The sequence below is a fragment of the Lucilia sericata genome, unplaced genomic scaffold (assembly GCF_015586225.1).
Source record: "Lucilia sericata isolate MDLA Ls3-8-SP2 unplaced genomic scaffold, ASM1558622v1 Contig000193F_arrow, whole genome shotgun sequence".
NCBI classification, from domain to species: Eukaryota; Metazoa; Arthropoda; class Insecta; order Diptera; family Calliphoridae; genus Lucilia; species Lucilia sericata.
Genome location: NW_023994221.1, coordinates 190,679 through 216,652, shown reverse-complemented (window position 1 = coordinate 216,652; position 25,974 = coordinate 190,679). Strand labels below are relative to the sequence as shown.

The 25,974-nt window shown below is 27.3% G+C and overlaps 2 protein-coding genes across 4 annotated transcripts in view; one reads left to right on the top strand and one right to left on the bottom strand.

Annotated features, from left to right (window-relative positions):
• The window catches only part of LOC119601849 (alpha-protein kinase 1), a 273,362-nt gene that overhangs the window by 183,285 nt on the left and 64,103 nt on the right, over window positions 1-25,974 (bottom strand). The window lies entirely within an intron of this gene.
• The window catches only part of LOC119601853 (voltage-dependent calcium channel type A subunit alpha-1-like), a 28,532-nt gene continuing 22,995 nt past the window's right edge, over window positions 20,438-25,974 (top strand). Inside the window, exon 1 of the mRNA XM_037953051.1 lies at window positions 20,438-20,567. The gene's annotated coding sequence lies outside the window, so the exon portion shown is untranslated. The remainder of the gene's footprint in view (window positions 20,568-25,974) is intronic.

The following is a 25,974-nucleotide window of genomic DNA, read 5'->3' as shown; positions in this document are numbered from 1 at the left end:
ATTAATTTGTAAAAACTTATTTTCATATGAAATTTTATATGCAAAAAAATAACATGTATAAACTTTTAATTTGAAATCAAAACACTTTTCATTATATTTGATTTTAATTTAGCTCGATAAGAAAAAGAAAAATATTAAATTACAAAGATTTTACTAAAATTTGTAACATCAACACATACAATGCCAATATAGCTCCCTTGAAAATGCCAATATATGAGTTTTCAGTAATAATCAAAAAGCTTAAACCTCAATCATATTTTTGCCATAAATTATACAAACATTTCATTTTAAATATTCAAATACCACTCGTATATAACATATGTTTGCATTGAATCTTATCAATTTAATGTTTTCTTGTTGTTCTAATTTTTCCATTTGCATACAAGGCGAATAACACAATATACCCCTATTTTCCAATGGTGCGGCGAATTCAGGAATTTCCTGTTCCCGCCAAAAAATACCGCACGGCTACACAATTGTTGCTTCACAACAACAACGATAAGTATTCAAACAGTCAATGATGTTGTTGTAGTTGTTGTTTTTGTATGATTTAAGAATGTGATGATGTAGACATTCGAACTTTTCGATGAAAAGTTACTGTTGCCATATGTTGGCAATCAACAACCAGTCAGTCAACCACCCACATTTAATGTTGCTACAACCAACCACCCGACCTCCTCAAACACTCCATCACGTCTGCAACACGTACGTTTTTGTCTTTTATTTTAACATTTACAGTATTTTTCAGTTCTAAACGAACGTAGTGCTGAACGTACGCACGCATTAACGAAAGCGCGTAAATGTACGAGAAATTCGTAGAAAATTTTGAAAAAAAAAGAAAAACGGGAAATAAAAAGCAAGAAGGAAATAAAGAAAGTTTTAACACTGAACACAGCAGGCGCGTGTGTATTTTCCTGTGTGCGTGTACGTCTGTGTGTGAGTGTGAATAGATCGGCGTCTTTAGAAATTTGAAAAAATTAATTTTTTTTTTAGAAAATTAAAAGAAAAATTGTGAGAAAAAATATGCTGAAAAGTTGTAAGAAGATTAAAATAGAAGGAAAATTATAGTGAAAAAGTTAATTAATAGAAATTATAGAAAGAAAAATATGTATACATACAAGCTACTTGTATGAAAATACCTAAATAAGTAAAAAGTTCTGGAAAATATATTACAAAAATAAGTTTTTAAAAAAATAAAAGAAAAATTAAAAAAAGTTTTTAATAGAAAAGAAGTGCACTTGCTAGTGTCTTTAAGCATTAGTTAAAAAAGTTGAATAATAACATAAAATATAATTAAATTTAAAATATAAAAAAAATATATATTTTTGCTTTGTCATTCATTTTAAAAATATTATTAAGTGTAACTCAAGACAATTTAATTTTCTATTTATAAAAAAGAAAAAAAAAAGAACAAGATAAATGTATATAAAATAATAATTCTCTATTTCAATACATAATGGTATCATAAAAAATATGTATTTTTCTGGTTTCTATGTGACAAAAAAAAATGTAATATTATATGCAAATAAAACCCAAGAATATAATAAGAGAAAGCAATTTATATATAAAGTGATTTTTGAATAAATATTTTAAATTACTCATACGTTGTGTAGTGCCAGTTCTTCAAATAAACATAAAACTGTATGAATGGAAAATAACCAGATCAAACATTCTAAAGCTATTTCTTTTAGTTCAAACTGTTTGATTGCTGCTGCTGCACTTTTGAGTAAAACCACAAATTGTGCTTTTACTTTTTATTTCTTCTGTTCTGGGAATTATTGTGAAATTATAAGAATAAACTTTATTTGTAGTTGACTTTTCGATCTTTGTGAGATTTACCAGGAAATACTTTTTTATATAACATTTCAATGTTAAAATCTGCAGGCTGTTGGGATTTTTTTTACAAAATTAAGTATAAGTTGTTTGAATGAATCTAATAATAGTTTCTGTTTATACCCTGAAAATTTAAGTATTTACAGTAGAAATGTGTTGCAAATTTTCGAAACATATTTTGAATTACAGAATTTTTGTATTCGTAATATATCATTTAAAATCATTTAAATGGTATTTCCAAATTCTTTTTCATCGACAAACGGTGTGAAGATGAAGACAAAGTGGTGCCATATGCAATGTTGGAGCTTTGTCACCCTTTTTGAACAAAATCGTTTTATTAAACGGAAGAGTACATAACAAACTTTTGTAATCGATCGTAATCACTCATGAGCTAAAATCTTGACATCAATATAATTTGTGAAAAAATATCTCCAACTGTTTTTCACATAATTTTGAGCTGATTATTGGAAAAATTATTTCAAAAAATAAATGTATTTTCAGACCAAAAATTGTTTTAAGTGGGTTTGAGAGGCATATTACGCAGAAAAATTTGTATAAAATTGTTTGGCATTTGATTTGGTCTATTTCAGAAATTAGATTATTTTGGAATTGATATGCCCCTTATAATGCACAAAAAGTCGTTTTGCAAACCAAAGATAATCTTACAAAAATTTTTATACTCTACACCACTATAGTGGGGAGGGTATTATACGTTTGTGCTGATGTTTGTAACACACAAAAATATTGGTCCTACACCCACCTTAAAGTATATCGATCGATTTTGAGTCGATTAAGACATGACCGTCCATCCGTCTGGCTGGCTGTCCGCAAGTTACAGGCCACAATTTTCAAGGTAATTTTATGAAATTTGGATCAAACATGTTTTTTCGTACAGGGACGAAGCCTATTGAAAATGGTTGAAATTGGTCCATTATTTCACCTATCACCCATACAACCATACCTCCCGATTTGGGCTTCTTATGCCATTATTACGTCAAATATACTATTAGCTCTCCAAAAATTGGCACAAATCAGTTTTATATACGTATAAATGATACTGCAGATTTTCGTAATGATCCGCCCTTATTTGAACCTAGCCCCTATACAAACCCCCCTTCAAAACAATTTTTTAAACGTCTAAACCGTTTGTATCGCAATGAAACTCAACATAACTGACTGTTATTTAAAAATATGTCCCTTTCCCAAATTTAATGAGGATCGGCCCATGTTTGACCTATATCCCTATATAAAGCCTCATTTAGTAAATTAGTTTTTTATCAATAATTTGCTTAAATACTTTGAAATTAAGGTAAAATAAAAGTTTCTTTATGAAAAATAAAAATTTTTAAAATATACTCATGTTGTAGGGTATTATATGGTCGGCCATGCCCGTCTATACTTTCCTACTTGTTAATTATTTCAAAGTTCAATGTTAGAGAATTTTTTGGACATATTTTAAACATTTGTACTGAGATCAAGATTTCAATAGCTGAAACTAAGGGCACTTTCAAAACAAAGAAATATATTTTTTTTTATTTTCCCGTACTTAATCTGCATCGCTTGGCCAATGAATAAGTAGTGAAAAGCTGTATAATAGTTATAATAAATGTTTTGAATATAATCCATGAAAAATTAGAAAGTGGTTCTTTATAATAACAGCAATGCTTCTGAGAATGAATTCCAGCTGTAATGACGATATTGCTAGTTCCATGAATGATATGAATCTGGTCTGGTTGTTTCTTTGCAACAAATTCTATAAAACATTTTTAATTACATTTTTGATACAATAACATTTGTCGAACACCCACCTGAATGTATACCAATCGGCTTAGAGTCATTTTCTGTGTCGATTTAGCAATGTCCGTCCGTCTATCCTTCAGTCCATCCGTCCATGTAAACTTTGTAATCAAACTACACACAGGACGGAATTTGAAAACAATTCATTAAAATTGTCAAAGAAGGGATCATCTCGAAATCAAAGGCAGAAAATTTTCTAAACATTTTTTTCAAATCGACTTTAACTGGTCATATTTCTAGATAAAATATTGCTTATGGGTAATTTCATGTCAAGTGACCCAACTTTTAAAATCGATGTCTTCCGATTTGGATGAAATTTTCATCAAGGTTAGTACTATTGTATAGTAGGCCAGTCACAAATTTTCAGCCCTGCCGGAGTTAGAGGGGGTCAAAGTTGGACATTTTGGTCATACAGGATTTTATTCAAATGAGTGTAACTTTTCAACTATTGGTCTTAGCAAAAATTGTCCAAAGGAGTTCCGATAGCTATTTCTTCATTGTTTGGAAAAATTTTTTTTAATATTTTTTTTTTTAATTTTTTTGCTCAACAGCTTAGACAATTTACTTTAAGGGCTTTATAGTCCCAGAATGGGATATCTATCAAAAAAAAAATAATTTTTTAACTTAAGAATAAGATTTTTTCAATATTTTGAACTTAATGTTCCCCAATTTTTTCAAAATTTACGTTTTTGTTGTATTTTGTTACTCAGCTTTCTATTATGTAAAAAAATACAACAAAAACTTCCATTTTGAAAAAATTGGGGAAAATTAAATGCCAAATAAGTATTGAAAAAAATCTTATTCCTTAGTTAAGAAATAATTTTTTTTCATAGTTATCCCACTCGCCTCACATTCTGAAACTATAAGCTTTCTTTGAGGAAAAAAATAGGAGTTTTTTTTAAAAAATATAAAAAAAAATTAAATTAAAAAAATGTTTTTGGAAACAATGAAGAAATAGCGTCATCAAAGAAAAATAATTTTCCAGTCAAAGAATATATTATGCTTCTTATATTATACATTTTTTTATTAAAAACTTAATTATGGGCTTATGTCGTTTTGACAACGTTTTTGCTTGAAGTTGCAGTCGTGTTCTGTTTCATCATTCACTCTCAAATAATTTTAAAAAATCATTAAAAAGTGGCTTTTTTATTTTGAATTTATATTTAAATGTTTTTATTTAGATTAAAATCTTCATCTTAACTTGAACTTCAAACTTCTCTTTTTCTATCTTTTAAAATTTTATTCCAATCTGATCCATCATTTATAAAAAGCAGATTAATTTCAAAAATATTTTAATTCAATGCATGTAAAAAAGAAAGCTTTAGAAGTATATAAAATTATATTCTTTTTATATAAATCGATTAATGCACAATCGTAGCTGATAACTTAATACCACCTAATAAAGAAATAATCAATTTTTCATTTTTTGCTAAATCATAATTTAGGGTCATATTGGAGCTGTATGAATGTTTTTTCTGACATAATATTTTAGACAACAACTTGTTACATACACAAAAACACAAAAAAAAAAAAAACTACTACCGACTGCTGCATATTTCTGTAGAGAAATTGCTTTTAGATTTTGATAAATGACAATCACATGACAACCATAACTATGAGCTAAAAAGGACTTTTACCCATAGAAAACATGGTAAACATTTTATTATATTTTTTTTATTTATAGTTGTAGCTTTTGTTACAACTTTATTAAACTGATCATCATCAGTTTTACATGTGAGAATATAAGAAAGTGTACATGTATTTCTGTTATCCCCAAAGTCTATTAAAACTACAAATAATACATCATTTCTTCTGGTCCTTGTAAACAAGTGTACGGTTTGGTTTTTGTTGTAAAACACTTAATAAAATACCACCAGCTATTGCCTCAATATTTAACAATATAAAACATCGAAATTCATTTATTATATTTTTTTCCCTTTAGTTTTTTTGTATTCAACTTCTGGCTAAATAGGAAAAATACAACTCAAATCACTTCTTTTTACTCTTACATACTTTCTACATATTTTATTCTCAACTTAAATGAAAATGTCAAAAATCTACCAGTTTACTTAAACTTTTTCCTTAAAGTTTTCATTCGCTTTATTTTTTTATTATTGTTGTTTTCATTGAATTTATAAGATTATCCTGGTATTGTTTTCACAATACTACATGTAGATAAATACACATACTCAGCCACACTTGGTGCACACAAGCATACTTACATACATTTACAACTTCTATACAAAGGAACAACGTTGAGAAAAATTTAAAAAAAAAAAATTGAAAATTGACTTCATTCACCACATAATTCCAGTTACCAATTTGGTATTCGTTCAGTAAAACATTTAAAGACATCAACGACAATTCAATGACTGCAATAAAACAAACAAAAACAAAATACGAAGTTGTGGAAGGTGGAAAGTATGGCGGAGGGGAATTGATTGTAAAGTTTGTAAGAGAGATCAAAAACACCATCGCTGTAATCTTATTTGCACAGTGGTTTATAATATGAAAATTTTACATCTTAAGTCAAAGCCAAAGCAAACTGTAATGTGTTAGGCTGATGTCAGAGTGGGCACTACAAGCACTACAAGCTTCGATTTCACTCTGACATGACACATAGAAAAACACAAGGAAAGGTTTGTAGCGCAAAGCTTCGCATTGCTTGTAGCGCCCACTCTGTAGTCAACCTAAGACGACAGACTTCAGAGAAACTTTTTCAAACGAAAAGGATCATCTCCAAATCAAAGGCAGACTAATTTCGAAACTTTTTATTCAAATTGATAAATGGTCATATAAAATATTGCTTATACGATATAAACAGATATAACTCAGGGTGCGTATGATTAATATTTATTGTGTTTTATTTCGTAAAGTATTATTAGTAGTACCAAATGTACTACTAATAAATTTAGTGGTAAAATATATTGGTGTTTTGTTATATTTTGCCCATTTAAACATGAAAATTGTTGACGTATTGATGTCATCAAATGATAAATAATTTTCCAGTCAAAGAATATATTATGTTTTTTTGATTATACATTTCTTTATTGAAAATTGAAGCCTCACATTAAAATTCAGATGATTTTTACATACAAAATTATTTTTTAGTATAATAACCAGTCTTTGATCTGTCTTTAAGTTACAAATAGGGAAGACATGTTTCAAATTTAAGGCAATCATGTTACCTTAGTGAACTTCCCTCAATTTGGTGTTATAAGAAACTCAGAGTATAGAGGTCCTAAACCACAGGGTACACGTGGCTGTTGGGAGTGAAAGCCAAATCGCGGGAAGTGAATGAAGGGCCCCGCAGAGGAATGACTGTGGGGACTATATGATGGAAATGAGTTGATATCAAACGGAAAATATGCAAAGTTAATAGAGGGTGTGCAGGTGTTGGAATCGAGGTGTATTCCTTTCATTGTTTAAAAATAGCTTGAGATTAAATAGCTTGAATACTTCAGCAAAGTGCTTGTAAAATCGTGTTCTTTGAAAGTCACAAAACTAACCAAGTGCTTAGTCGATAAGGTCGTCAAGACAGATACTCTAGGAACTTTATAACGAGCTAAATAAATAAAAAGGATGCGTAAAATAACATGTTATTATAATTGAGTCATATAAGCTATATCTGTCTGTCAATCAGTATGTTTGTTGCAATCAATTTTTTGAAGATGCTAGATATCTTAAGGTTCAAATCAAATAATCCCATCAGATATGCTTTGGAGTAATTATTGACATAGGAAGATATAAGAAAAACAACAACATACATTTTCATTATATGTTGTTGTATTTAGTTTTTATACACAATAAGTTAATGGATAAAAACAACAAAAATATATAACATATGTTTGTATACTTTTGATTTTATTATACACAAAATTTGTCACAGTTAACGGCTGAAATCAGGGATGGACATATTTTATGATTTTTTTTTGTTTTTTTTTAATTAAAAGAAATAAATTAGAACAAAATTATTTAAAAATCAAAATTTAAAAAAAGAATAAAAATTTTTAAATCTAAAAGAAAATTTTAAGTTTATAAAAAAAAATTAAAATTTCAAAAATTAAAAAATAAAAAAGTTTCTTTTTTAAATATATACATTAGAGTGTTCCGATGAACAGCCTTTTAAAGAATTTCATATAGGAATTTTTAATAATATTTTTTTTTTTTGGAATGATCCTGAGTTTCCTACCAGCTACTAAAAATCCTGACCTCAGTATAATTTTTGAAAAATAAAATATTTCCGATTTTTTCGAAATGGGTTTCAAAAATTCTGCAATTTTGAGCTGATTACGGGAAAAATAATTTTTAAATTTTTGTACAATATTTTTAGTCCACAAAATGATTTTTAGTGGGTTGGTGAGCCATATTGTTTTCGCTTTTTAACACAATGGGTGCCAAAATTGTCGTAATTTTTAGGTCATACAGAAAAATATTTAAAAACAAGTAAGAAATTATAGTCGGGCGAGGCCGACCATATAATACCCTATACCTGTTACAAAATTAAAATGTGATTTAGTTTTCATAATAAAGCATTTAAGTTGAATTGCCTCAGATATACTTAAGCCTATTGTTGAATAAAATTGTGGACATTTAAGTCAAATTTGGAAGAAGGCTTTGTATAGGGGCTATGGTCAAATGAGACCCTATAACTATAAAATTTTTGAGCGTCATCAAGGCTAGTATAGAACTTGGTTTTGCAGCTTTTTGTCGAGATACGAGTATATTAATCATAATTATGAACTTAGGAGCCTTATTCGGCGGGTTCAGTTCTTTGGGGGCTAAGTGAAATAATGGACCGATATTAACCATTTTCAATAGGCTTCGTCTCCGATACCATAGAAGATCGTGTTCATTGAATTATATTCAAAATTGCGACCTGTAGTTTGATTACAATGTTTACAAGCCCTATTCGGAGGTTCAGTTGAATGGGGGCTAGGTGAAATAATGGACTGATCTTAACCATTTTCAAAAGGCTTCATCCCTATGACAATAGAAGATCATGTACCAAATTTTATTGAATTATCTTTAAAATTGCGACCTGTAGTTTGATTACAAAGTTTACATGGACGGACGGACAGACGGACGGACAGACGGACGGACATAGCTAAATCGACTCAGAAAATGATTCTAAGCCGATTGGTATACTTTAAGGTGGGTATAGGACCAATATTATTGTGCGTAACAAACATCAGCACAAACCCAATATACCCTCCCCACTAAGGTGGTGTAGGGTATAAATAGTTTAGTCTGTTTCAGATTTTTTTAAATTTTTTTTGAAATTTATATGCCCCTTATAATACAATAAAAGTCGTTTTTCGAACCAAAAACACTCTAACTAAAACTTTAATTATTTTCTTTATTATGTATTATATACTTTGTATTTATTATTTCGCTAAAAATGTATTATTATATTCAATACTTTGCAAAAATTCTGTTCTAGTGAAATTTAACACGTTTCACTTATTTAATTTTAATTTAATTTTAATTTTACTTCTTTACCAATGATAAGAGCAACATTTTTAAATTGATATTGGAAGAATTTAAAATACAATTTCTTACAGTTTTAGGGGCAAAATAGTATAAAATTATTTAAATTTTTGCTAGTTAAACCACAGTTAATCTTTTGTTAAAAACATAGCAATATGTATGAATACTACCTGTATAGAAAAAAAAAGAATTTACACATCATTGAACTGTCTGTGTAACATTACAAATATTACCATAATTTTTTATTTCCTGTTCCCTTTTTTCTCTACTAAGTAGTAAAACAAATATACCAAAGTAAGATAAATAAAATGTGAAAAACAATAAACTAAAATTTTACGCTAAACTGCAAAAAGCTAAATGAAGAAATAAGGGAAAAATAAAAGAAACAAACAAACTATAGCAAAGAAATGAAGTGACTTTCAAGTGTCTTTTCCGTCAATTGAAGTATTATAACAGATACTAGATGAAATATTTTTATTATTAGATATTTTTGTTTGAATTGTTATTATTGTATAAAGTTTTGTGTTTTTCTCTTTTTTTTGTAATGAAAAGGTTACTGTGTAAGATTACTCTAGTTTACGTAGTTGTATTGAAAAATATATAAATTTATAAAACTTTTGTTATTACTTTATTAACCAGAGTAGATTTTTTTTCGCAAAATAAAATATTATAAATTTTTGGTTTAATTATCTAAGTAACTACTTCAAATATGACAAGAAATATCAGAAATATGCTTCAAAAGTTTGTTATTTTATTTGGTATAATGAATAAAAAGAGGGTAATAAAACTGTATACATATATAGTAAGGGGATCCGAGAAGAAATGTGTTCTAAAATCTAATATACAAGTTTAATATACGAATACTTTTCTTGAAATAACTGCCTTATCGTCAATATTTAATGAGCTGGATCAATGAATAAAAGGTCCTTTTTGTAGGTTTTTGTAATTCTATAGCTTTCACCTTCTAGGAAAGATATTTATTTGGGCTTTCCTAATGTATAGCTATAAATGCATTTTTATATAAACAAATTTTTTTTATTGAAATGAAAGTTCATCAATGTTTTCGAGTTCGATTCATTGAATATTGGTATTTGATGAGTATCTTCTGTTGAAGGGGAGTCTTTTTTTAAATATTTGTTATTTATGCAGAATTAATATAAAATTATTTATAAGATAGGGAAATGATATTCGCAAGTTAAAGTTTTTTGTCTAATATTATTAAATTTCTATTAAGGGTTCATTTACATAAATATTTATTTAACTTTAATAAATTCGAACAGTTCGAGTGCAGATTTGTAAAGAAAAAAGTACTAATACAGTTCGAATACAATTTTCTATAGAAAAAAAAAAAATGTTTTTACAATAAACTTTTCTTTGTAAAAAGAGAAAAACCAATGATTTTTTTTTGCTACAAATTTTTCAAAAAATTTAAAATATTTATTAATTTGTTTATAATTAAATGCAACTATATGTGCCTGTATAATTATGTAGTCAACATCTTTAGACAATATTTAACAGATTAAATAGTTTGCATTTTTTCAAAACAACTTAAACTTTACCGTTTACTAAGTTGACTTAAGCAAAAAAAAAAAGTAAAAACTAAAACTCTAATTTCAGCAAATATAAACACCAAAATGACTAATTAACTTTAATAGTTAGAAAAAAATACTAAAGTTGAGTTAAAAAACTTTATAATACTAAAAGTTGCAAACAAAAATAACAAAAAAGGACCTGTTGAAAGTCCAACTTTTTACAATAGACAATGTGTAGTCTCATAGACAGAGACACGCACACATATGTACGTTTATATACCCGGCAGTTTGAGGTGGTTGAGCCGAATTAGGAATACTAAAATGACTTTTAATCTTCTTTGTACATTACTAAGTGACACCAAAGTGTTCTCTGGATTACAAATGTTTTTATTAATAAATGTAATAATAACTATAAATTGTTTACATAATGTAAATTTTCATAAACTCCTATTTTAACAATACAAACATCTTAAACGATTCAAAAAGAGTTTTAAATTTCTCAAAACTATAAAAGAATCAAATTAATTGCATTTAAGGAAAATGCTCTCTAAAAAGGATACATTGAGTCCTTGTTAAACTGTTGGGAATAAGTGCATAGCCCAATACATGCAACCACATTTAGCAAAACTGACAAAAGCAGACAAGTGCACAAAATTACAAAAAAAACAACAACAACAACAACTAAGCTAAGAACAGAATAAAACAAGGATAAACCAGCTTAAAAGTGAAGCTATAGTAGTTAAAACAGAGAAAATCAACAAACTACAACAACTAATAGGATAAAAGTTAAATGCCACAATAAATATAAAAAAACACGCATACACATAAACCTAAACTTATCCTTATCCTGAAGTTTGACAAGTATCTTATTTATATAATAGTTTACACAAATGTCTAATTATTTGATTATTTAATTGCATAGGTAGTGAAAAGAGGATGTCACCCGCTACTGATATGCCTCTTGGTAGTCTATTTCGAAGTCAATAGGTCATTTTCGTTAGAGGACAAAATCTGTATCATAGCGAAATCTGTAACAGGGATAAAATCATTAGATCTCGCTTGCCAATCAGAACTGCAGGATTACTACTTTATAACACAAACTCATACAAAAAGTTCCCTGCAGTTCGACAAAGAGTCAATGCATCCGAAAAAGATAGTGATTTCCAATAAAGTTTAACCACCTGGTTGACTCTAATTCGTCTTTCGTCACGGATGTACTCTTTGTAAACGAGGGTGAAGATAATCGTCACTTTAGTGTTCCCTTTGTAAGCGAGAGAGGGGACACTTACAAAGCACTTGTCTGCCTCTTCGTAACCTACGGGGTGACGATTGACTTCCTCGTAGGACAAGCACATGTTAAAATAGGTAGTCACCTGGACAGTCGGTGGCTAGGTGTAACCCTATGTGGTAGCAGTTCGGGACTGTCCGACCGAACTGCTGGGTTATTCTCTTACGCACACACGTACTTGCACATTAATTGTATACACCCGCACACACAGGAAAAACAAAAAAGGAAAAACTGACAAAATTCCGGAAGTATACTCGTCAAGTGGAAATGAACATTTCACATTTTGCTATAAAATTATAACAACTATAGTTGTGATAGTCCTCGTACTAGCTGTGGTAGTGGATTTTTTTGCTTCAATTTCCAATTTTTTCTCCAATATGAATCTGAGAGTTTATTTTCACATTCATTTGGTTAAATTGCTATACAAACCCCAAACATTTGTTGTTTTTTTTGGGGGGGCGGTGGTAACCAAAAGACATGAAAACAAATCAACCAACCAACCATAAAGCATTTAGTGAATTAAATAACTCGTACATAAATTAAATTAAATTTTATGGCTTTTTAGAACAATCATATTCTATTAAATATTTTAATGGAAAATATTGTTGCTTCATTTTTCTATTTCATCTTAATTTTACTGGGAATTTCGAGAAATTCTTAGAGTTTGCAATTAAAAAATATGAAATGGAAAACAAGCTAAAGTAGCAACAGCAATTGTTTATAAAAACAAATTGTAATTAAAATGTATTTAATGAAAATATAAACAGTATTATTGTGGTACATAGATGCCATCATGGTGAAATGCGAAAACAAAATAACTGTTTAAATTTACTGAAAAATTAAACAATATACTAAATGACAAAAGTAGAACAATTTTATAATTAAATTCTTTTTATATCGACCATCAATAAAGTTCTATATACGATTTTGTCATTCTCTTTGTAACACACATCCTTGAGGTTAAATATTACATTAAGTTATTTATTATATATATATTATCAGGCTCTATATAAATCTCTACTTTCTGAGTTAATTGTATGAATATCAGTCCATAGTGGATTGTATTTATTTATGAGATTTTTATTTAAATTATAATTTAAAATACCAAAAAAAAATCTAGAAACAAAAATCGATGCACCATCGTTTAACACTTGACATATTTAAAGGAAATAAAAATGTACTGAAAAAAGTAAACAACCAGCAGGATAAAAAAAAACTAACTTTACGTTTTATGCTTTTATATTCGAAACATACTATTCATATAACTTTTTTTTTTTGCTCCATACATTTGCACTTCACTTAAAGTATCTGAGAGTGTGCAAAATAGTGTAAAAAGAAATATCGAAAAAAATTTTAAAACAGAAAATTGTAGTTTTCTATATTTTCTTCTAGAAGAAGAAAAAAAAGAATGAAACAAATGTTAAAATGTCACAGTAGTGGTTATAGCATAGAAAGGTCATTTGTATTATATGTATATATTTTTTTGTTTACCATACCATTCATACCCACAGTCATAAGCAAATTTTTTTTTTCAATAAATTAAATTTTAATTATTAATAATAAAATCTAAAATTTTTATTAAAAATAACTTTTAATTACTTTTTCCGGCAACTTTGTAGTGTGCGTTAGTTTTTTCATATATTTTTTTTAATAAAGTACATACTTTTAGTTTGAATTGCAATATTTGCAATGAAAACAAGAAAGTGAGCAATATTCGACTATGCTGAATCTTATATAGCTTATACAAAAGTGCAATTTTTTAAATTTTAAAAAATTATAAGTAAGTAATGTTTTCTTTAACTTTTCCAAAAAAAGTGTTTCCCTTCCCTGCTGTTAACTGTGAAAATATTGTCACAGTTTTGCTAATTTTGAATAGAAAACTCCTCGAAAGCATATCTGATAGAATTAAGACATCTAGGGTCTATAGAAAATTGAATTCAGCAAATAGATAGACGAACATATCATCGATTTCGCTATCTATAAGTTTCCATATTATACACACTTTATACAAGCAGAGAAAATGGTTGTGGTAATCATAATATAAGAGCAACATATTATGGTTAAACTTAAAACATATTATATTATTATTACGATCATTATTAGTATAATAAGATATATTGCATCATAATATTGTTTTATTAATCGTAGTGTGATGTTGTAGCATCATATTACAGTTTCAAGTAACCATATTATGGTTTCATGTAATCATATAATGGTTTCAAGTAATCATATTATTGTTTCAATTAATTACGTGGCTTCAAGTAACCATATTATGGTTACATATTAAACATAATATGTTTAATCTAATGTGTTCGGCATAAATTATAATTATATTTTTAGTTTTCTTTTAAACAAACACAAAACTTCTAAGCACTGGTATAAAAATGACGACACAGAAATATTTTTAATAGTAAACGTATTTTGCTTATATATTAAACATTAAACATTAAAAACCTATCATTTAATGGTTGTTTGAAAGTTTAAATCGTTCTAAATAATATAACATTTTTACATAGTTATCATTATTTATTTGTTGTAAAAATAATTATTTTTCAAAGAATAATTCTCAAATTTATAATTGTCATAAAAATATAAATATTTACAGTAACTAAAATATTGATGAAATTTAATAAAAATAAAAATTGTTTGGTTATGACAACAAAATATTGTTACAAAAAACATAAAATAGTTGTCGAACCCTGTCTTTTCTCTGCGTGTAGGGTCGAAAATTTATATTGTATACTTCTATAGAAGTTACAAACGGAATGAAAAACTTATATTTACCCTTCTCGCTTAGGTGAAGGGTGTAAAACGAACTTTATTTGTGAAAAAATCATTTTGGTTAATTTTCTTTTTATTTTCTCTGTTAATATGAAACATGTCTACCGTTTCCTTTTCAAGTGTTATAAAAAAAGGGACACAAAGCTGGTTGTCATAGAGTAAAAAACTGAATTTTATTGAGTTTTAGTTTACAATTTAATTTTTAAATTTTAGGGAATTATGTATATATCGGAAGTTTTACAAAAAGGTAATATATTAACTTCCTTCTTTCAAATGTCAATAGTTTATGAAGTGGTCTATTAATTAGTCTATGAACTAGGTTACTGACCAGTCAATTAATTTGATAAATCTACGAACAAATTTTATTCTGACTTGTATTTTTAACAGTTTATTGAATAGTCTACTAACCAGTCTGTTAATATATCTGTTGAATAGTCTATTGACCAATTGACTAGTCTATTGTCTAGTCGATTTACTATTCACTAGTCTATTCACCAATCTAATGACTAGTTCATTGATTAGTCTATTGTCTAGTTTACGCATTACTCTATTTACTATTATATTGCCTAATCGATTGACTCTATTGACTAATGTATAGTATTTAGTCATTGTTTAGTATATTGCCTTGCCTATTGACTAATCTATTAACTAGACTATTGACCATTCTTTTCCTTAGCCTAATGACTAGTTTATTGACTAGTCTATTACATAGCCTAATGATTATTTTTTTAACTAGTCCTTTCCCTAGTCTACAGCCTAGTCTAGTGACTAATCTGTTGCTTAGTTCACTTTCCTTGTATTTATTATGAAATCGCGATGATTATCTAAAACTTCGACTTTAATTTTTATACCATGAAATATTAAAGTATGTATGTATATATTTCATGGTTAATTTAACATTTATATTGAAAATTATTTATTAAAAAATATGTTACTATAGACATAAGTACTAGAAGTAGTTTACACTTGATTGAATATAAAAATTTGCATATCTTGCATTTGCCACAAAACAGTCACAACTTAAACTAAATAATGACACTTCATTTTTGAAATAAATCGAAATTAGAATTTTTATATAAATTTAAAATTGTAAACCAAATTAAAAACAAGTAAGAAGTTATAGTCGGGCGGGCCCTACACCAGTTATAAAAATAAAATGTGATTTAGTGTCCATAATAAAGCATTTAAGTTGAATTGTACCTTGTCTCAGATATACTTTAACCAATAGAAGATCATGTGCCAAATTTTATTGAATTAGCTTCAAAAATGCGACGGACGGACGGACAGATGGACGGACACAGCTAAGTCTACTCAGAATATAACCCCTGGGCAAATGAAAATATGGTCTTATCCGTATAAATTTTGGTAGAGCGATTTACATTGGCATTAAAGTTATTTTTGGAGTACTTCATTGTGATATTAGTATTTAAAAGTGAATATTGAGTCATTTTCTGATGGAGACTTTGTATGGGGGCTACGGTCATATGAGGCCCGATCACGAAAATCAGAATCATTGAAATTTGTACGAAACTAAGAAAACAAACGCATAATAACCTCCCCATTATAGTGTGTGGCTTTAGATTCAACGCTAACAAAGAGTCGAGTTTTGTAAAAAAATAAGTAAAATTATTGAGTTAAGCTATTTTTATTACAAAACTGTGATATGTACATTAGTACAAAAACTTATTGTATAATATCTACTCAGCAAATATATACATATACATGTAAACATTTGTACTTATGGTAAACATCTATATTAAGTAAAATTAAATTACACATTTTACATGAACAAAATATTGTTAACATATGTTTACATTAACATTAAACAAATTATTTTCCTATTTGTTATTTAATACTTATATACATATTTCAAAAATTAACGCTTACTACAAATAAGAATTTTGTTGTTGCCATTAAATAACTCAGCAAGCTAAAAGAAACAAGCACCTCCCCTTCTCAATGGATGACATCCATTGGAATTTCATATTTCTTTGCAAAATTTAAATTAAATTGAAATAAATACATTTTACACCTGTTGCTCGAAAGTCGTTTTACAATTGTTATAATAATTATATACATATTTGTCGCAGAATTCTTAAATTGTGGAAAATGTAAATTTTTTTCAACGGAAATGTCTGTTATGCATTTCATTTGTATTTTTTTTTTTTTTTTGAGTAGAACAACTTGCCAGTCGTGGTTATTTTTATGCAAAAATCAAGAGTCCTTATAAAATACTTGTCCTTCTACTATATGACAGTTTGTTAAAGGTAGTATTAAGTTTTATTTGGCATCACAAAAAACTGCTTAAATATGTAAAAGTGTGGTTGAAAAATCAGCAAAAATAATCATGTGTTGTAATGTAAAGTTTGGTAAAAGAAATTGTTTAAATTAAAATTAAATGAAGTTTGATCTGATTTTAGAAAATTTATATTACTTACAATCGCCTTAAACTAAACGGAAAAACTAAAAACTTTTATACTTTTTAAAAATGTCCAAAAAAGCAAAATTAATGAATGAACATCAGTGCGTATGAGTTTGAATAAATTACTTATACGTATATGTGATAGCGTTTATATATTATAGGAGCAGAAAAGGCTAATTTTAATGCTAATATATCAATATACATTACAACTCTCTTTGTATTCCTGTCTTTTTGTTAGACCTTTAATTGGTAGCGTCAATAGTCGATATTTTTCTTTCGAAAAATTAATCCGATTGTGACAAAATGAAGAAAAAGTGGGTGAAAATAATTACTTTTTCTTAACTAATAACACTGTGTGACAGCTAAAATTGACTCAATATATAAACAAGTTTTTCGGAGAAACCCCCCAAAAATCATTTTTAACTTCTTTAATCCGATTAAAATTTTTTGAAAAGGCAATAGAAAGACAATTACTTCAACCTTTTAGACCAAGAAGATATTTGGGGCCTTCAGAAAATCGATTTTAACACACAAACGGCAATAATATTGTAGAAATGGATAAGTTCAATCTTTGGTACGATAGCCAAACAAATTTTTTACCCAGATATCAGAGTATAGCTAGTATATCTCAAAAACCTCATGTGGAGTCATATTTGGATAATGCATTCCTAGTTCGGTTCAACCAAAAAGTATGCTTTTATTGATCGTTTGTATGACATGATCGGTTAATATGAGCCTCCTTTTTGTTAGATATTAACCTCCCTAATATTTGTACAGAAATCGAGTTATAATATTTAAAATAAATACTTATAAACTCTCAATGTTTATTCCATTAATTTCTTTATATGACAGAGATTTAAACATTTTTATAGAAAAAATAGATTAAATTGAATACAATTCAATACTTGCTGTGCGTAATAATCTTTCAGTCTTGATATTTTACTCTTAAGGTCTTTGTAATGCATTTAACGTCGAATACAGACTTCTTAACAAACGTTTGGAAAGACCAATCATGTTCATACATACAAAACGGAAATGCATTTTAATTGGAAGAGAAAATTCTACTTTATCAAATATAAATAACAAATAGGGGTATTCGTTACTTTTTAGAAAGACATACATATATATAAGTTTTACAAAATATTAAACTGATCTATCAAGCATAAATGGATGTCATTAAATCGATTCAGACTTAATTTTCTAGAACATCCAGATTCGAGAAAATTCTAGTTGTTTGTGACGTTGGTAACAAATTTGGCAAACTTACCCATAACATATACATACATATTAAAAACTCTCTGGTAATAACTGTATTAATTTCTTTAATATTTGTATTTAATTGCTAAACAAAATTCCTAAATTCGTATGTAAACTTTGAAAAAGAAAATCCCCTAAATTATTTGTTATTAAACAAAATTATCAAAAGTAACGTAACATAATATGTTTGTATTTAAAATTTACTTTAACCTAATATTTATTCTACTCACACAAACAGATACGAAATTTTCATTATAATTCTTATTAATCAACAAAAAATTCTTTGAGTTTTTGCTTCATTGTACTAATTAAAAAATAAATATTTCGTTGCCTTCATTACTGGGTATTTTTTTATATATTATTTTTGTTTCGTTCGTTTCCTCTTGTTTTTATTTCCATCATGTGTAAACATGTGAAAAAGGAATTTAAGAAAATTTGCTACTAATTATTTTTTGTTAAAAATAAATCATGCCTACGGTGGGAAAGAACGTTTTGGCACGAGTAAGGAGGATGGGGAATGGAGTTTGTCGAATCAAAATAGAAATTCAAATATATATTTTTACAATAGAAAAATGTAAATGTAATGACTGTATGTGATGTAAACATAATTAATATTTTCATTAAATTTGTATTTCGTGTTATACGTTCATATGTTTGGCTTCAAATAAGAAGTTTAGCCTTTAAAGTATTGATTTTATTTATAATTTTTTTTAAATGTTTGTGGTCAACAAATAACTATATGTAGACAAAACCAATTAATAATTATACTAAACAAATTCTTTGTTTAATAACTAATAATTAAATCTGATTTTAATAAAATTAAAAAAAAAATGTTTTTGAACGTGAGATATTACGAGGTGTCAACATATGATATACATAAATGCGTATGAGTAATTTTTAATCCAAAATCATAACATTAGAAAACTTCACAAGAATTCATATTGTCTGATACATAACAAAATATGTGGGTCAACCTGCTTAAAATGAAATCTTCATCATATGAGACTTTTTTTTTTTTTTTGAGCAAAAAAATTTTAGGGAGGACATTTGTATGGCATCTGGGTGAAGTCAGAGAACAATACTTCCCATTTTTAAAACCAAATAAGCATTACAAACTGAAAATATATCGCTATATCGCTCTAGATGGATCAAAAGCCAATCGCCAATGTGACACATAGACAAAAGGACGGATAGACAAGTTAATGATGTAAATAGCTGTCTAATGGTCTGAGTCAGGCAGACAGACTTATACACATACAGACAGATAGCAGATATGCAGACAGATAAAAAGACGGACAGACAGAAAGACAGATAGACAGTTAGATAGACAGACAAACAGACAGACAAACAGACAGACAGACAGACAGACAGAGAAACAGACAAACAGACAGACAGACAGACAGACAGACAGACAGACAGACAGGCAGACAGACATATGTTTATAAGGACAAACATACACATAGACGACCATATGAGCGGATATACAGAGCAATAATTACAATCAAAAAATTTTTCTAATTAATTTTTATATTGAACCCCTCTAACGTACATCACCGCGTATGAGTAATTTTAATTATTAAACAAATTTTATTAATACTCCATAAATCCCCAAAATAATTATTTATATAAAGAGATTATTTTATGTAATACAAATCAAAACGTAGAAAAAAACAATAATAAAAATATTTTATATAAAAAATCAATTCAAAGGTAATTAAATTTAAATATTAATAAATATTTTAATTGAAATTTAAAAAGAAAATATACACAAAAAAATGCTACAAAAATCAGAATAAATAAATTAAAAAAATGTGTTCAATTAAAAATCTAATAAAATACATATAACAAAAATTAATTTATTAAAACAAATTAAAATTAATGATAACCTACAATACATATACAAAAGAAAAGAAAATAAGAAATAAAAAAATTAAAGGTCCTAAAAGTATCCTAAATAAATAAATATAAAGTAAAGCTATACAAATAAAGATATAAACTACAAGAGGAAATCAAGTAATGTCGTCGTCGTTTTCTTCTACTTTAAAATGTTCCAATCAATATTTTTACAGTAAATCATGCTGTATAGTAAATGTATAAAACTAAAAGAAAAATTGTGTCACAGTTGACAATTGGATATAATACGGATTATCCTCAGTCAATTTAAAAGGTAAGTGTTTATTTTATTTTCTATTGTATTAATGGTAGCCATTTTTTAACTCTCGCCCTCTATGAAATATTTGTATTTTTATGCACGTTTTAAAAACATTATTGTTCATTTGATCTAAATGAATTGTGAGTGAAAAAAAAACATTAAATCATATATCATGCAATGGCATTTGGAAAAACGTTAGTAAAAAAACATATAACTTTTAATTTTTATTTTCTTGCTATTGCCGCTTTATTGAATGTTTTTGTTTTTTTTTCTAGAATTTATGTTAAAACCTATAAACTAGTGGGTGTATTATTGTTCAACATTTAACAGTGGAGTCAAGGCTACGAAAAGGAAATGTTGTATTTTTCTTTATAGCGTTATTTAGTTATTTTATTTCTTTGTAATATTATTATTCGCTACCACTGTGCCACTTTTTCATTTATATTTTCCTCTTGTTTATTTGTTTATACACCATATGCCTGTTTTTTTTTTGTGCGACTGAGTTTAAATTTCCATCAGAACACTGTAAACAAAGAACGTAGGGAAAAAATGGAAAAAGGTTTTTCTTTTTTTTCTCGATTTAGATTTGTTGTTGTTGCTGATGTTCATAAAGTAGCTTAAGCTAAATAAATAAATAAACACCCTATTTGAGTTTTATATAAATATTAAGGTGCTTCCTAAATATAATCATTTTTCCTAACTGAATCGAAAATGTTCCAGTTATTCCTACAATTTCTGCTGTGAGATGAAATGAGGTGACTCAATGTGTTTTTATTTTGTCGGAAACTAATGAAAGGAACTTGTCAATAGACTTGTCCATAGAAAATTCAATAATCTAGTTGATAGATTAGACAATATACTAATTAATAGACTAGTTAATAGATTATTCCATATTTATACTAGTCCATAGACTAGTTTATAGATATTAGACTTGTTCAAAGATTAATCGATAGATTAGTCTACATATTGACTTGTCAATTGACTAGATTAATCAATAGACTAGTGCATAGGCTAATGATTAGATTAATACGTAGTCAATGGAGTAGTACATTGACTTGTAAATAGACTAACCAATTGACTAATTCATTAACTGGCCAATATACTGCATCACAGAGTAGTTTATGGACTAGTGAATGGATTCTTACATAGACTGGTCAATATACTGGTTCATAGATTAGTCAATAGACTAGTTCATAGACTAGTCAATATACATATTAGTTCATAGACTATGTATTCCATTAACTTGTCAATTAACTAGTCCGTAGTCAATAGACTACTTCATTAACTGGTCAATAGACCGCAGCATTGATTAGTTTATAGACTAGTGAATGGATTCTTCCATACTTGTTCATAGATTGGTCTATAGATTATTCAATGGACCAGTTTACATACTAGTCAATATACTAGTTCATAGACTATTTAACGGACTTGTCCATTGACTTGTCAATATACTAGTTCATAGTCTAGTCAATAGATTAGTGAGCAGACTAGTCAATATACTGGTCAATAGACCGTGACTTGTCAATATACAAGTCCAAAGTATAGTCAATAGACTAGTCAACAAACTGGTCAATATACCGTACCGTTGACTAGTCAATCAATTCTTTCTTAGACTGTTCAATAGATTAGTTCATAGACTAGCCAATAGACTAGTTCATAGAATATTCAAAGATCTAGTCACTGACCAGTCCTCTGATAAGTCAGAACTAGTTGACAGACTAGCCAAAAAACTAGTCCTTCGATTGAAAGGGAAACGGTCCTTCTAAAACGCAGTCGGAAACATTGATTCTTAATAATTTCTCCTTATAAACGGGACCACCCTTTTATAAGTACATTTATTGTCTAAATTTTAGGTGGGTGTGTGTATTTGTGCTTAAACACAAGAACAATAACAAATCAACACATCAACAGCAGCAACAACATCACCAACAACTAAATTTATATTCTTCCATACAACAAAAAGACAGACAGACACACGGACGGACGGACTGACTATAACATGTTTTACTCGCATTATTATTACTTGCCACGACGTATTATTACCATTAAATGATTTTCAATGATGATGTTGTTGCCAACGATGACGCCGTTGTTGTTGTTGTTATTGCTAACACTGCTGATGTTGTTTATTTAAAAGTTATGCAAATTTACGTGAATTTATCAGGTTGTTGCTGTGAGAACACAAAAAAAAAAAAATGAAATAATAAAATGATTTGAGTATATTTTTGTTTCTTGTATGAAAATCCACTTTAAAATTTACAAAATGAAAAGAAAATAGAAAAAGATTATATACAGTATTTTCTCATTTCATTTTGAATAATATGATAAAGTTTTAGAAAATTATCAGAGTGAAAAAATGCTGTATGAAAAAAAAAAAAAACGTAAAGTAGCAGCATCATTAAATATTACTGTTTTGGTGGTGTAGAATAAAGCTGAAATGATGAATCTGGTATTTTTTTCAGTGCAAATTAATTATAAAGTTTTGAAAAAGAAAACTTTTAAAGAATTCTTATCATATTTATGTAGTTAAATGTTTATTTTAAGGGAATTTATTTTTTAATGTAAAACATTACAAAACTATAATGACCGATAATCTTTGCAGGAAATTTAAAAATTTTTTTAATAATTTTAATTAGTGTCTAAGGATTTTAAGGATTCTTATCGTAATGATTACAAGAGTAACTAAGAAAATCACTACTTTTATTTAGAAAAGTTTGGTTTAAAAACGTTCTCAAAACTTTTTCTGAAAAACTGATCCAAATGTTTCTTACAAAATACTGGTCGAAATTATTATCTTATATTTACTTCTATAGAAAACTTATCGAAAAGTTTTCTTAATTTTTATTTGAGAGAAACTAATCAAAATACTTTCTATAGAAAGAAGAAATGAAAAGTTTTTTAGTTTAGTTTTTACAAAATCAGGTAAAATACTTTTTCTATAGTAAATTTGTCGAAATTAGTTCTAAAGGAAACTTGTCGAATTGTTTTCTATAGAAAACTTGTCGAAATGTTTTCTGTAGAAAACTTGTAGAAATGTTTTCTGAAGAAGGAGATAAAGATGAAATGTTTTCTATAGGAAACATGTCGAAATGTTTTATATTGAAAATTTGAATAGTTTTAGGAACTACTTCCATGGAACACTTGTCGAAAAGTTTTCTTTATTTTTATTTGAGGGAAACTAATCAAAATACTTTTTATAGAAAGAAGTAAAGAAGAAGTTTTTTTATATAAGAAACTTGTTGCAACGTTTTCTATGTAAAACTAGTCGAAATGTTACTTTTGAGAAATATATAAAATAGTTTCTACAAAATCAATTAAAATACTTTTACTATAGCAAATTTGTCAAAATTAGTTCTAAAGGAAACTCGTCGAACTATTTTCTACAGAAAACTTTTCTAAAACTTTTCTGTAGAAAACTTGTCGAAATGTTTTCTTTAAAAGGAAATAAAGAAGAAGTGTTTTCTATAGGAAATGTCGAAATGTTTTCTACATAAAACTTGTCGAAATGTTTCTTTTGGAAAATTTATAAAAACATCTTCTATAAAATCTATCTATATAATATGTAAAACAAGTTGAAATGTTACTTTTAAAAATATTTACAAATATTTTCGAAAAAATCAGTTAAAATAGTTTCGCTATAGTAAATTTGACGTTTAAATTTGATATTTTATAATATAATTTGTTAAAATAATTTCTGTAGAAAACATGTAGAAACGATTTTTATTAACAGATCGCAAGGTCTCCTTAATACACCACCTCGCAAACTGAAGATATTTTTTTCTGAAATTAACAAATACATACAAATTAACTTATTTCTAAATTAATATAATCTAAACAAAAATAATAATTTTCATTTCAAAATTCTTTAAACTTTAACCGCTAATAATGGCATTAGTTTCAATTTAAACTTAAATAGACAAAGTTTTCTATAGACAAAAATATAATTAAAAAAATTAAATCAACATGTTGACTATTTCACATTTCTCACCTTTGTTAAAAAAAAAACTTTTTCCATAGAAATCTTCCTTAACATTTGAAGCTAGACTAACGTCTTTGTATACTTTTGTATAAATTCCTCTTTTCTTAAATACAATGAAGAAATTTCTAAGAAATACAAACACATTTCTATTGTTTAGGTGAAAAATAACGACCACAATTTGTTATAATTTATCAGTTCAAACTTGTTGTTGGATTAGCTATCTTTAAAATTGAATAAGAAAAAACTACAGTCGGTCAAATGCGAACTTATAGTGCCCTACATTATTATATCGGAAGAGGTTAAGTTTTATATGAAGGTTATAACCAGTTAAAGTCACAATTAAGAATTAACAAATTTTTATATTTGAAATCTAACAATATAAGGTATTTGACATATTCATATGTCACCCATAAAACATTGAAAGTTTTCTAAGAAAATAAATTTGCTACTAATGATAAATATCAACACAAATACATACAAGTTTTCTATATGCACTGAAGGGAATGAAGTCCCTTTCTATAATCCTTTTATTAGATGACAACAATAGTTAAAGTGTTTCCATTTTTTATTTAAAAGTCTTTTTTCTTAAACATCTTCCTTTTGGCTTTTCATAAGTAAGTAGTAAAAGTAAAGGGCCTATTTAACTTTAGCATTTTGTATGAAATGTGTTTTCTTGTTTCCATTATTCCGTTTTTTTTTTTCAAAACTTCAAATTTTCAATTTGTCCATTTTCCTTTTATTGTTGTACTACTTGTTTTGTTTGTTTGCAATGGGTATTATTTTTATTGTATATGTGTATTGTTAAATTTACTAAAACTTAAATCTTTTTTTTCAAAACTTTCTATTCTCTGAAGTTTAAATTTTTTTCTTTCGCTTAAAAATTAAGAAAGGATATATTTTTCAAGCTTTTTGATTGTTCGTAGATTTTCTGGATATTTATTTAACTCTTTAAGGGGTTTCTTGCTCTCGTTGAAATTCTCTAAGGATAATATCAAATAAGTTTGCAAAAATTAAGAAAACTAAAATTGTGTCTGAAACCCAATAATAATTTAAGTTTCTTAAGTATAACATTTTGGTAGGTTCATTATGTTTTTAGCCCTGTAGCCAACAAGTAAGATAAAATGAAAATAAATCTATTCACTTTAATATATATGTATTTTCCTTATTTAAAAAGTATCAGCATACATAATGTATGTATTTGTATTCCAAGTTAATAAATTAGCTTTCTTGGTATAAATTTTAATAAGAAAAATTCAAAAGTGTATTGTCTAGTCTATAGTCTAAAAACATAGTCTATAGTCTAAACCCATAGCCTATAGTCTAGTCTATAGTCTAGTCTATAGTCTAGTCTAGTCTATAGTCTAGTCTATAGTCTAGTCTATAGTCTAGTCTATAGTCTAGTCTAGTCTAGTCTATAGTCTAGTCTATAGTCTAGTCTATAGT